The sequence below is a fragment of the Panthera leo genome, chromosome A1 (genome assembly GCF_018350215.1).
Source record: "Panthera leo isolate Ple1 chromosome A1, P.leo_Ple1_pat1.1, whole genome shotgun sequence".
Lineage (NCBI taxonomy): Eukaryota > Metazoa > Chordata > Mammalia > Carnivora > Felidae > Panthera > Panthera leo.
The window spans coordinates 176,657,406-176,668,381 of record NC_056679.1 but is presented as its reverse complement, the minus strand read 5'-3'; positions in this window follow the sequence as shown (position 1 = coordinate 176,668,381).

Below are 10,976 nucleotides of genomic sequence, written 5' to 3'. Positions count from 1 at the left end.
ACGAGGAAACTGAGGTGCAGAGGTGTGGGGGTGCAGGGTGAGAGGGGCAAGTTTCTTTTCTTTGCAAATTGATACAAGTTGTTTTGTTTTGTTTTGTTTTGTTTTAAATAGCGCCGTATTAAATAGTTAAATAATGCACAGCACTTCAATACTATGGTCCTTTGTGGCATTTAAAAATAACAAAACAGATCCATGTGAGCAAGACTTGTTAACAGAAAAAAAAAGTTGCAGAAGAGTATGTACAGCATTATTCACGGAGAAACAAAGCCAAACCAGGATGACCTATTTCAATGCGTCCATGTATTGAAAGTTCCCAAGAAAGTTCTGGAAGGATAATCGTCAAGTTGAGTAGGATGGCCACTTTCCACGGGGAATGGATGCGGAGTGTGGGGCAGAGGGAACCTAATTTCACTGAGATTGTTTGAATTTTTAAGAGCATATATTCCTATATTTCTTGTCCAATTAAAACACAGAATACAAAATATTTTTCATTATTATTTTTTAACATTATTTTTGAGAGACCGAGCACAAGTGGGGGAGGGGCAGAGAGAGAAGGAGACACAGAATCCAAAGCAGGCTCCAGGCTCGGAGCCATCAGCACAGAGCCTGACACGGGGCTCGAACTCATGAAACATGAGGTCACGGCCTGAGCCAAGGTCAGAACGCTCAACCCACTGAGCCACCCAAGCACCCCTGCAAAATAATTTTTAAAAAGTTGTCAAAGGCTTCGAGTGGCTGGGTGGCTCAGTCAGTTAAGCATCTGACTTTTGATTGTGGCTCAGGTCACGATCTCATGGTTTTGTGAATTCAAGTCCTGCGTCCGGCTGTGTGCTGACAGTGTGGAGCCTGCTTGGGATTCTGTCCCTCTCTGTCTGCCCCTCCTCTCTCACTTGTGCTGTCTTTGTATCTCTCTAAATAAACAAACTAAAAAAAAAATTGTCAAAGGCTTGTTTGGCCCTGGGCTTGGATTTATCCAGAAAACATCACTCTGATGGGTATTGGACCTAATGAAACGCTGACCTCTCCTCTCTGAAGCTTTATTCCCCCCACACTCCACCATGTGTTAGATTTAGTAAAATACAGAAAAATGATGAAAACATTAATTAAAAGACACTTGTCCAAAGGCCGTGAGAAGATGGAAAGATGCTTTTTCTCAAGATGCCTCAGGCTTCCAGGAAATTCCCAAGCCCTGGGGGCAAGGCTGAAGGGGGTGTACCACTCCCATGCGGTGGTTAGAAGTGTGGGTAGGGGAGCTCCTGTCTCTGTCTCCTGCCTGCTCTGTGTTTCCTGCACTCTTTGTCTTGAGATGGGCAGAGTCAGCACCCTGGATGCTCTAAGAAAAATGCAAGTTATGGTTTAACTCTGGCCAGGTATTTGATTTTTGTTTTTAAAAGTTAATTTTTAGGAGCACAAACCAAACAAGAGTACATTCTCCTCTAGGCACAAGCACTGTAGATGAGGCTCAAGTCCCTTTGAACGACCGACCCCCCATCTCTGAGGGGACCGTGGTTAGCAGTCGGACATGGATTCCTACAGAGCTTTCTCTCTGCATTCCTTTTTTTCTTTTTTTAAATTTTTAATGTTTATTTATTTTTGAGAGAGAGAGAGAGAGAGAGGGAGCATGAGTAGGGGAGGGGCAGAGAGAGGGGGAGACACAGAATCCGAAGCAGGCTCCGGGCTCTGAGCTGTCAGCACAGAGCCCGGCACGGGGCTCGAACCCATGAACTGTGAGATGGTGACCTGAGCTGAAGTCGGACGCTTAACCGACGGAGCCACCCAGGCGCCCCAGGCTCTCTGCATTTCCATTGACTTATTTGTGCTCGTGAAATTATATCTCGCCTTGTTGTTGTGCGGGTGCTGGTGGGTGGATGGTTCTCAAGCGTGACCGGAGCAGGCTGTAGACGTTAGGTAGCTATTGTCTGATGTCACTAGACTGACACCAGGAGACGACACTGCTTCTGTCCTGTTCCTACTTTCCCCACTGCCTGGTATACAGTAGGTGTTCACAAGGGCCCCTTTACTTCAAACTCAGGTGCTGTGCCGTGCCAGGGCACTCGGGAGCCACCTCCAATGTCCCAGCTCAGCATCTGTTCCTAACGGTGCCTTGAGAGGGAGGCCCGTGGGGGTCTAGACTGGGGAGTGGCCCGTCAGAGCCACACTGGTGGGAGGGACAGCTCTGGAGGTCTGAGCTTGCCCAAGGCCTCCCGGTGAAAACTTTAATAGTGGAGTGGGATCTGTGGAAAAGTGGGAAGGGAGAGAGAAGGGCTGGGGCTCCTCAGAGGGGCTTTGAGGGAAGCAGCAGTTTGGGTGTGGGGGTGCAGGCAGGCCCCTGAGGGCGCTTGGTGGGCAGGCCTGTGCTGGGGGCTCAGGTTGTGCCCACTGGCAGGCTGCGAGAGAAGGCATCCGATGTCTGGACTATGTCAAACAAGCTGATCTGGAGGTCGCTCTGGAGCCGAGACTCCGGGAGGGAAAGAGAGACCTTTTTTCTGTAGGAAGTGGGCCCTTGACCAGCAATAGGACAACCCACTTCTCTTACTTCTGTGGAATTAATACCGAGATCAACTGGGGCTGGGTCCTGGCTGGGCCACTTTCCAACTCTGCATTTGGGGGCAAGGCTCTTCTTGGGGCTTCACGTTCCCTACCTGGGCGACCACATTCTGTCCCCGGCACATGCTGTGTTCTCCGCCAGCCTCAGGTTATATTTACTGACCCTAAGGGCACCACTGTGCGTAGGACCGTGGTGCTGAGCTCTGAAATAAACCTCAGTTTGGTAAACGTTTATTGATCGGCGGCTGGGTACCAGCTGGGCCAGTACCAGGTAGGATTCTTTGGATGCGAGTGACAGAAGAGAGGCTGGCGTAACGGAACAGCCCCAGGGTAGCTCCATCCAAGACTTCTTGGTTTCTCTCCATGGATTGTGGGGGTCGGCTTCTTCCGTGAGGCCTCTGTTCTCAGGCAGCCCTTCCATCTGTGGTCCCACGGTGGCTGCCAGCAGGGCCCAGAGACACAGCTTCATTCACGTCACATGGAGAGGGACAAGCGTTTTCCAGCATTTTCTGGAAAACCTTGAAATTCATTCCCACAGGTCATCTTGGGTTCCAGGCCCTCCCTGAACAAGTCAGGTCTGTGGACACTTGAAGTGGACAGGTCCGTCACAGGTCAACCCCCGGGGTGGGGTCAGTCAGCTTCTCTGACTGCCCCATGGACCAAGGGTTGGGAAGGATGCTGGGTGGCAAAACCTTCGTGCTCTTGAGGCAACAGGAACATTGAGCCTTGGCTCTGGGCTGGCAAGGTTGGAAGATGGAGGGCATTTCGGTAGAATGTAGGCAAGGAAGGAGGTGTCTGTGTCCCCACACTTAGGAGCTGGGCCGCCTGTCTCGAAAGAAGAGGTGCAAAACCACAGTGCTTTAAAGATCTCCCCGTGGCTTCTAGAACCTGAATTTCCCAACGGGGAACCACAGGATCTATTATTTCATGAACGAGGCAATGGGAAAGTCATGACCTGCCCGATCACACAGAAGTTCTGTGACAGAGCTGATGATAGAATTTAGGAGTTTTGACTCCCAGGGGAGTGCTCAGTCAGGGGTGTGATTCATTGCACCAAAGGTCACATCCCTGGGTTTCGGGGTCATGAATAAATGCTCCTAAGTGGAGGTGAGTAAGGGGTATGCTATGGGGGATCACCCTGGGCTGTCTTTTCATTGTCCTGGTGGGTTAGGGGAGGGAGGGTGCCTGGAACAGGCCGGGCCCTCTCTAGTCTCATGTGTCTCTAGGCCCTGGTTTGATAGACTTCTGGTTACTTCCAGAAGCTCTCCCTAAATTCTTGGCGTGGTTTCTCTGGCATCATAGAGAGAACATGGACACAGGGTCAGACATACCTGTCACTTGCTAGTCTGTGTGACCTTGGGTAAGTTACTTTACTTCCCTGTTGTCTCCTCGGCTGTGTCATGAGTTCAACCACCCCTAGCTCTCCAGAGGGATGAATGAGATACGACTCATGACATGTCCAGCATAATGCCTGCCCGTGGCCAGGGCCCAACAAGTGTGCATGGCTCCCAGTGGGGCATAGCTGGTCCACCCCTGGGCACATGCTTGCCCTCAGGGTAGCTCTAGACTTAATATTAGGGTTGGGTCTAAAGATACGGTGGGAGGAATAGGTGTTCTGCCTATCATTTGCAGGTGAGCTGAGATTGCTTCTAGAATGATCTAGACCAGCTTGGGTGCACCAGTCCTGCCCACTGACCGCCCACACTCCAGGGAGGCTCTTTTCCCCAGCCCTGCCTCTGGGGCTCCGAGGGGAGGCCTCCAGCCACCTGCCAAGATGAGCTGTAGGATTAAGATTGGGTGACTCATCCACAGAGAGGGAGGCCAAGTCTGGGGATCTAAACAAGACAGAGAAAGACTTCTTTCTCCCCCAGTGATTATGAGGAGCGCCGAGAGGGGCCCACGCATCATCAATTATTCATGGGGCCTGAAGGAACCCATGCACAGAGCCCAGCTGGGAAGCGGGGTGGGGCGATGGAGTAAAAGGTGGGAGACGCTTCACCCCGCCGCAGCCTTGAATAAGCGAAGCTGAAGCTTTCTGGGGTGACGCGTGTCACAGCTCCCTAGAGGATGTGCCCTGGGAGGGGGACGAGCACCAGCAGGTCTTAAACAACTGCCGTGTTGTGGCGATCCCGCTGTGCCGCGTATCAGGGGTGCTTAACCCCACTGTGTGGCTGAGCAAGTGGGGGGCAGAGAGATGAAGTGACTTGCCCAAGGTCACACTGCCGTGAAGCGACCCACCTGGGAGCGAAAGAAAGGGACCTGCTTCAATGAAAAGGGGATCAGTGGTTTTTCTTCAGTATCTGCTGTGTGCCAGGCACTGTGCTGGATGCTGGGGGTACAGCAGTGAACAAAGCAAAATCTCTACCCGTGGGGCTTGTGTTTTATTGAGGTGACATGCGATAAGCAAGCAATAAAGGAGCGTATGAAATAATTTTAAGTAAGGTACGTGCTACGAAAAAAACAAGCAGGTGAGGGAATAGGGAGAACAAGGGACAGGATGGTGTACAGGGACAGCCTGCCATTTCAGGTGGAGTGACCAGGGAAGGCCTTTCTGAGGAAGTGACACTGAAGCTGAGGCCTGAAAAAAGCAAGGAAATGAACTCTGAAAAGATCCAGAAAAGCATGTCAGGTAGGGAGAACAGCAGGTGCAAAGGCCCTGGGGCTGGGAACTGGATGTGTTCAACACACTGCAAGAAGGCTGGTGTGGTGTAGCGAGGGAAGGGTGGTAGGAGATGGGGGCAGAGGGAGAACAGGGGCCAGAACACAGAGGACCTCAGAGGTCACGGTAGGGAGAGATCCTTATGGAGGAACATGAGGTGCTGTGGCCAAGTGGGCGAATTCCTGCTGTGCACATCTGGTTTCTTCTCCTTCTGGGTCAGGTCAGTCCAGGTTTCCTGACCTCCTTCCCTTTGGAAGCACCACAAAGGGACGGGGAACACTCAGCCTGCAGAAGAGAATTAGGAGCGCCCAGTGTGTCCTCACACAGGAAGAGCTCCTCCCACCGCCTCATCCTTACCTTCCTTGAAGCGCGGCTGCCCGGTGCCTGAAAGATGTGCACATTATCTTGTGGAACGTATGCTTCAAGGCAACCCTGGGAGGAGGTGTCCCTATGTTACAGATGAGGAAACTGAGGCTCAGTGAGGACGGACTTACTCAAGGTCACACAGCTGGAAGCAGAGCTGATTGGAACCCAGGCTTCAGACATGATGCACTTAACCCAGGGCAGGTCTTTGAAGATCCTGACTCCTCTGCTGCTGGGAACCCCTCCAGGCCACAAGCCCCGCCACCCCTCCCTGTGGGGACAGAGGTACACTTACTCACGTCTCTAACTTCCCTGCCTAGGCCTCCTCCAGGGACCCTGGACACTCCATGAGTCATTAGCATGATCACCCTCTGACAGCAAACTACAAACCCCGTGACCAGGGAATTTCTGGTGAGAAATGCCATCCCAGCGCCTATCTTGACCCGTTACTAAGTGAACAGCAGTGCCAATGGAAAGCTGGGATTCTCTCAGAGTGGGAATGAGGCCAGAGCCTTGTAGAAGCAGGTGCAAAAGTCTCTAAATGTTGGCTTATCCTTTGGGCCACCCAGAAATCCCACTTCTTGAAATGTATCCAGGGGCAATCACAGGATGTGTGCAAAGATAAATGTATACATGGTGGGGACACATGGTTCAGACAAACCAGCCGTTTATGACCACTGCCTGTTCCAGCTGGTCGGTGTCCAAACCCAGACCATCCCAGTTGTTAGATATTTGCAAGCCACTCCTGAATATAAGGATGTTGCCTCCCTAATGTCAATAGGGAGAGACTGGAAACAATCTAGGTGTCCAACAAGAGGGGATCGGTTAAATGAGTGGTACATTCATTCACACACTACTGTGTAGCAATTAAGTTATGCTTCGGAAGAATATACAAGGTACAGGAAAATAATTATAACCCATAGTTAAAAGAAAAAGGGTTACAAAACCACGTGTTCCCAGTGTAAAAGACACAATATACATTTTTCTGATTTTGGCAACCTGGCAAACTGAGCTGACACTTCTCCTTCCTCATCGCAACCAAAGAGACGTCTAGAAGTTCTGGGTAAAATAAAACAAAAGTATTGGAAACACTTAGCTGAACTTCAAATAAGTAAAGAGAAATCCCCATTGGGACAGGAGACATGGCCTTGGCATGCATGTGGTAGACAGGAAGAACTGGGATACTTAAATGGAGCAGGGACCTCAGCAAGGCATTTCCTGTGGAATAGCTGCTCCTGTTGTTGGCCAAATATTTCCAGAATATTTAAATGTGTGTGCTCATTGTCCAGACAGGGAATGTTCAAGAGAATGGCTGCTCCATCATCCTGGGTCCCTGAGTGAAGATGCACGGAACAGAATTCTCAACCGATCCCTGATGGACATAGAGTATAAGAAATAAACCTTTGCTGTGTTAAGCTGCTGAAAATTGGGGCTACCATGAAATAACTTTGCCTATCCCGACTGCCATAGCCCTCCATGAAAGGTGGGGGGAGGGAAATCTTCACCGAAAACACGGTCTCAAAATCAGATTCCGGGTGGAAATGAAAAAGTACCTTCTTGAAAATTTGAATCTCAAGCCTGTGCCATATGAGTGAGTGGAGATGAATTTACACTGTCCAACTGATACAGGAGACCCAGACCCAGACCAAGAAAACATTGTAAAAACCGGTCATGCTTGGCAAAAACTCAGGTGCATCAGAAAGATCAAATGTAAAGCTGGTTTTTGGAGACATTTCTCCAAGTCAGGACTCATGGGATCCCCATAGAAATCACAGCCCTTGGGAAAGATGAGGTAGGTTACCATAAAAAACAACAAGAACAAAAAAAAAAAAAACCCAAAAAACAAAAAAACTACAAACACACAAGAAAATGGTCAATCATAGGGCAGAGTCAGCAAATACAACAAGTTAGGAGGATGTCTATTTCAATACCATAGGACAGCCAGAAAGAGATTAACATATTACTTCCTTTTACAAAGAAGATTGAAAAATGTAGCCTTCAATCATTTATGTAATGGAATTAAGAAAATGAAGTTAAAGACATGGTCAACTCCTTTGATCAACTTCTTGGCCTAAAAACATTAATCCACCTCCTTATGATTCATACATTACCAGGGGCCTGTAAGTTCCTGACATTTCTATTTAAGGTTTCAGATTTGTACGACTCATAATATTCTTTTCATATCCATGTAAAAATATCTCTTGATTGTGAGAACAAACCAAATAAATATATGAGTGTTTATATGTGTTTGCAAGTATGTAGCAAATATCTAGATATACGAACATATAACTATATACACATAAGTGGGTATATATGTAAATATGTGCATATGTATACTGATAAATAATACTTGCACAATATTGTGACATTTAATAATCATAAATGTGTAGCTAATACATACTTTTAAAATGATTTAAAATGGTGACCTTAAGAATGAAGAGAAACTAGGGTTCCTGGGTGGCTCAGTTCGTTGAGTGTAAATCTCTTGATTTTGGCTCAGGTTATGATCTCACGGTTTGTGAGATCGAGCCCTGCATCAGGCTCTGTGCTGACGGTGATGAACCTGCTTGGGATTCTCTCTCTCTGTCTGTCTCTCTCTCTATCTCCCTCTCTCTCTGCCTGTTTTCTGCTCTCTCTCTCTCTCTTACTCTCTAAATAAATAAACTTTAAAAAAAAAGAACAAAAGAGAAACCATGAAGGAGGAAAAAACAAACAAACAAGACAGCCTGAAAGCAACATCATTCGGCATAGAAAAAAGACTGGAAAGAACTCTATTTTAACTCTAATATTATCTCTGAATGGTGGGAAAACAGGTGATTTTAATTTTCTTCTTTATCACTCAAAATTTCTATGACTAAAAATGATTTTTTTTTTCAGTTTGCATTAAAAACTAACCTTTTTTGGGGCGCCTGGGTGGCTCAGTCGGTTGAGCGGCCGACTTCAGCTCAGGTCATGATCTCGCGGTCAGTGAGTTCGAGCCCCGCGTCAGGCTCTGTGCTGATGGCTCAGAGCCTGGAGCCTGTTTCGGATTCTGTGTCTCCTTCTCTCTGACCCTCCCCCGTTCATGCTCTGTCTCTCTCTGTCTCAAAAATAAATAAACGTTAAAAAAAAAAATAAAAAAAAAAACAACAAAACTAACCTTTTTTTAACTTTGCAGGTAATACATAGGTACAATTAAAATCATACAATTAAAAAGAAGTTAAAGTAAAATATAGACAAGAAAACAAATTACTTCTGTACTTAGGACAAATATCTTTTTAAAATCCAGGAACATTACCTTTTCATTTTCCAGTGAATATACTGTAATTTTGGGAAAGAGATTAAGGGAGATTCTCCTTGGCTTAAGCCAGTCTCAGGTTTCTAAACAGGGACCTCCATCTGTTTTGGGGGCTCCAGAGAGTGGGCCGTTGAGGGACCCAAAGTGGGAGACTTGCCTATGGAACCCCACACATTCTGCACATTCCAGGGGAACAGAGGATTTGGGAATCAGCAGTCACTTCATATTTTTTTTTTTCAGGGCTCTTTAGCTCACTTATTTAGGATAAAACCAAGCAAGGTAGGTTTAATGTAGAAAATGTGGAAATTGACAAGACCCCATAAAGACGACACCAAGAATGGCTGAGGGTCGTGCCCTCCGGGGGCTCCAGTGTTGCTCAATTTCTCAAACGTGTACGTGGAGCCCCGCTCCGCGCCTGGCACAAGGAGACGATGAAAGGAGTGTGAGACAAAGTTCTGGCTTCCAGGATCTTATCATCCGCTTGGGAGCAGCAGTCTGTCCATCTGGTTGAAAGCAACAGAAACAGACTGTCCAACTTCGGCACAAAGAAATACACCGGAAGAATACTGTCTGGCTCCCAGACCTCATCCAGGAGCCAGAGGCTTCAGAAAGGGCAGGGGCTCTGGGGATCCAGGCGGCGGGACTCAATGGGCACTCTTCCAGGAACGAGTCAGCCACAGCGCTCACGTGTAGTGTCCCTCTGCTTGCTAGAGATTCGGGTGTGAGTGGCCTGGCTGGGTCAGGGGAGGGTGAGGCATGTGATCGATAGCCCCACTGGACTGTATGCATGGGGGTGATGCCCCCACAGGAAACCAGGCTGCTGGTTCCAGGAGGAGCGAAGTAAAGGCGGGAAGAACATACCACAGCTCCCTCCACATGGATCTGAATCCAGGCTCTGTGCCTCAGTAGCTGTGTGGTCTGGGCAGCCTGCTCTGTCCTGTGGGTCCTTCTCTCATCTCTTAAAATGGGAATGATGGCACCGGGGGTTGCAATGAGGTAAAGTACAGTTAAGCAGTCGGTGCAATGAGTTGAGCCCAAGACGAACTAGAATCCTAGAGCAGGGATGGAAGAAGACTGACAGACAGAGGATCCCCTAAACCCAGGCTGAGTTTCAAACTAGAAGCCTGAAGACCACAGTTGCCTCAAGATCTAGCCATTTCTCTGCTGTGGGAGCTCAGACAAGTCATGTTCCCTCCTTGGGCCTCCTAGTTTCTGTAGCTAAAATGTGATCATCTGTGCTGCCTGCCTCACAAGGTGGCTGTGAGGATCCTAGGGGAGAGGAAACAGAAGGACGTGCCCTGTAGGGGCATCAGCAGGAGCAAGGAATGGAGGGGAGAATGCACCAGCTCCTCCCCCCCCCAGGTTGGTGGGTGCTAATATTCTAATAGCAGCATCGTTTCCTGAGCTCCTGCCTGGTGCCAGGCTCTGTGTGAAGTGCTGGGGCCACAGGGACAACAGAGGGACATAGCTCCTGGCCATGTGTGGCCTAGGCGTGGGACTAGAGCTCAAATAATCAGAGAAGTGCTCTGAGGAGGCACTTGTTTCTGCCAGGGCAGTAACAAGGGCCTGAGCTGGTGTGAAGTCAGGGAAGGCTTCCTGGAGGAGGTGACCCTGAATTGACAGCTGACTACAGGGAGGGGAGACTAATACAGAATGAAAACACGCATGTAAGATTGCTGAAGGAGCGCAGCTGTCTTAGGAACCCATTGGGAGTCAGGAACAGCACTGCCTGAGGACATTCTGTGGTCAGGGGCCCAATGACAAGCCAATGAAATGGAGATTCTTGCTTTCCTGGGGCTCTGGGTCTCAGGGACTTTGAATGCCTTGCCCAAGGATATTCAGCCTAGAGTACAGCCAAAAGAGGATTCAGATTCCAGGGAAAGTGGCAGAGAATGTACCTGAGAATGAGGAGAATGCTGTTGGAAGGCTGAGGAAGACATATTCTTTTGGGCAATAAGGAGCCATAGAGGTCTTAGAGCACAGCAGATTCTTGGTACTCACAGCTCCCGTGTCATAAGGCTCAATACAATTGCCAGGGACGACATGCCGTGGCCTGCCACACCACATGCCGTGTTTAGTCACGGTCAGCAGCAAACCTCAGTGCTCTTTTGAGGCAGTAAGTGGTGGTGG